The following is a 3398-nucleotide window of genomic DNA, read 5'->3' on the forward strand; positions in this document are numbered from 1 at the left end:
ATCAGGATGAAGCTAAGGGGAAGTTCTCTCCTAACTGGTAGGGCCCGTACATGGTTCACCGGGTTCTAACAGGAGGAGCCCTCATACTTGCAGAAATGGATGGAGAAGTCTAGCCAAAGCCAATTAATTCAGATGCAGTCAAGCGTTACCATGTGTAATCTTTATGCTTTTCTATATGATGTAATTTGAACTACGTCTGACCTGATTCCCATTTAAGAGGGGATGCGTAGGCACCCTTATGGGTTCGGTCATAATTCAATAAAAATTTCATTTCCCCCCGCAATTGGAAACTGGGGCAGAATTTTGAGGAGGACCCTCAAAATTCTGAAGTCGATCTTCATCCATTCATCGCACGCGGTCGTCGAAAGCACCGGCCCAGTAAACTGGGGCAGAATTTTGAGGAGGACCCTCAAAATTTCGAAGAGAAAGGTTGCAATGTCTTGAACCGCGTCGCAGTCGTTGATTCATCTAAAAAAAATCATTTTAAATTATGTATTTACGTTACATCTTTTTACTAAGTCATGCATGACTATTATCAAAGTTTCTTTGTTTAGCGACGCTACCCCAATGATACACAACACCAAAGCAGGACGAGCAAAGTCCACGGGAAGACGGATTAACCTTCCCCCTTACAAAACTCACGATTTTTCTTTGGATGCAGGTACCCAAGTCACAAATCAACCTTCACACCTACTCACAGTTGCTATCCGCATACAATATCCCTAACAGCCACAATATCGCAATCGACTATCAGCTATCAGCTAAGAATCGTTATTACTATTCGTCTTTCATCTCTTGCATAAGGCTACCATTCTGCCTTCCGAGACTAAGCACTGTCTCCATCTGCATTCTCGCATTGCTTGAAGCTACTATTCTGCCTTCCGAGACTAAGCACTGTCTCCATCTGTATTCTTGCATTGCATAAGGCTACTATTCTGCCTTCCGAGACTAAGCATTGTCTCCATCTGCATTCTTGCATTGCATAAGGCTACTATTCTGCCTTCCGAGACTAAGCATTGTCTCCATCTGCATTCTTGCATTGCATAAGGCTACTATTCTGCCTTCCGAGACTAAGCATTGTCTCCATCTGCATTCTTACATTGCATAAGGCTACCATTCTGCCTTCCGAGACTAAGCCCTGTCTCCATCTGCATCGGCTGAAAGATCGTCACCTTCATCTACATCTTGCATGGCTGAAATATCGCCACTTTTGTTTAAATCCTGCATCGGCTGAAATATCGCCACCTTTATTTAAATCCTACATGGCTGAAATATCGCCACCTTTATTTAAATCCTGCATCGGCTGAAATATCGCCACCTTTATTTAAATCCCACACCGGCTGAAAGATCGCCACCTTTATTTAAAATCTGCATCGGCTGAAATATCGCCACTTTTCTCTCTTGCACTGGCTGAAATATCGCCACCTTTATTTAAATATTGCATCGGCTGAAAGATCGCCACCGTTTGCATTTTCATGGGCTGAAACATCGCCAAATTGTCCAAGGGCGTCATTGTTCGGAGGCACCATTTTCATAGCCCGAGAACGCCATGCCATGGCCTGAGGATCCCACTTTTATCTTTCGCATATCATTATTCAAAGGCATCATGGTTCGGAGGCATCATCCTCATGGCCCGAGAACATCATTTCATAGCCTGCGAATCCTTTATTATACGCTTCATGGCCCAGGACGTCATGGTCCAAGGACGTCATCTTAATCGTCCGAAGGCAGCATTCATGGTCCAATGGAACTTGCATCACGTTTAAATTTATGCACAATACATGTTGGTATTATTCATTTGCAGGTACCCCGGCTATCAACAGCCGTCTCAGCAGGAGCAACCCCGCTCCAGTCCCCAGAGTTTATCAGGCTTCAACCACCTTTCTCAATCTAAACATCGCGTCCGTTCTTTTCAAAAACCTCCATCGGCATATTCCGTCAATGGACTCTGAACTACATATGGCCTGATTCCTGTAAGACCAGGGATATGTAGGCAGCTCAGGAATCGGAGCTCGGTATAAACTTTCCAAATCGTCTCTTTCGATCAAAAATTGGCCATCATATCTTTACCCGACAACTCTTTCATCCTTCTCGGGTAAAGAGGGGCAGCTGTTGATACACAATTTTTTCCTATGTATTTTTCATACTCAAAAATACTTTCAAAATAGCATGCGTATGCATAAATAAGCATGCTCACAAGTTTTGGTACTTTTCCCAAATTCTAAGATTTTTAAAATCGATTTAGTGTCTATTTTAACGATGCAAAATCCAATAATTGCTCCCAGGATTATCATTTTGGGAATAATTTATTTATATTCTCATATTTACACCAAAGTATAATTAAGGTGATTTTCTTGCATATTTTTTATAAATTTATTTGATAGTTTTTTTTTAAGCTAAATGGCATAAAATTGCAATTATAGCCTATTTTACGATTAATAAGCATTTTGCGATTATAAAATTATTCCCGTTATTTTTAGATTAATTTTTATATATTATTAATTAGTTCAGTGTTTTTAATTTATTTTTTTAAAAAATCAGTTTAATTATTTTATAAAAAATTAAAAGGGGAGAAATTGGTTATTTAATACATAGTCATTTCCAATTGCAATTGTAGCCTCAATTGACCCCTATTCCACCTAAACAACCCAATTTCATTTTTTAACCCGACCCTTGACCCAATTTATAAACCCGTCCGGTTTTCTTTAAATCCTGGCTGTTGATCATTTTGATCAATGGCCATAATTCATTCTTTCCTTTTTTAATCTCCTAACCCCCTAACCCTAATTCATTTACCCAAAGACAGCCGCCCTCGTCTCCCGAATCCTCTCTAGCCCTCTCTGAAACCCTAACCCTATTCCACCGATCCCCGTCTCATTCCCACTGGAATCCATGGCAATACTGGCCATGGGTGGCATGTGCTCGCTCTCCCTCACCACTAACTTAAGCTATTCGAAGATTGGAGGCCTGACTTCCATGGTCTCTTTTAGATCTGCCTCAGATCTACAGGATCCATGGCCTCTCCGGCCATTTTTCGGCATGTTCAAAGCAATATGAGTCTCTCCGACTCAGGATACGACTTTCCTCAAGACCTTCTCATTCTAGGGTCTTCTCTACCATTTTTAAGCCTTCTAAGGTTCTATACTCGTTCATTTCTTTTAGATCTGTGACATGCTTGGTCCTTACTTGACGTTTTAAGGGGTTTCCCCAAATTTTCTTTCTCAAAACCGTTCAAATCCAATTTTTTAGGGTTTCTGGAAAAAGTTTCTTTAAAATGTTTTCTGACTCTTTTGCTCTCTCTTATTTGTGTTTATACTCGCTTGTTTATTGCTTATTATGCTCAAGTTTGTTTTCTTATTTCGATTTTGCAAGATCTTTTTGTTGTTCCTTGTTCACAT

The sequence above is a fragment of the Nicotiana attenuata genome, unplaced genomic scaffold (genome assembly GCF_001879085.1).
Source record: "Nicotiana attenuata strain UT unplaced genomic scaffold, NIATTr2, whole genome shotgun sequence".
Classification (NCBI taxonomy): domain Eukaryota; kingdom Viridiplantae; phylum Streptophyta; class Magnoliopsida; order Solanales; family Solanaceae; genus Nicotiana; species Nicotiana attenuata.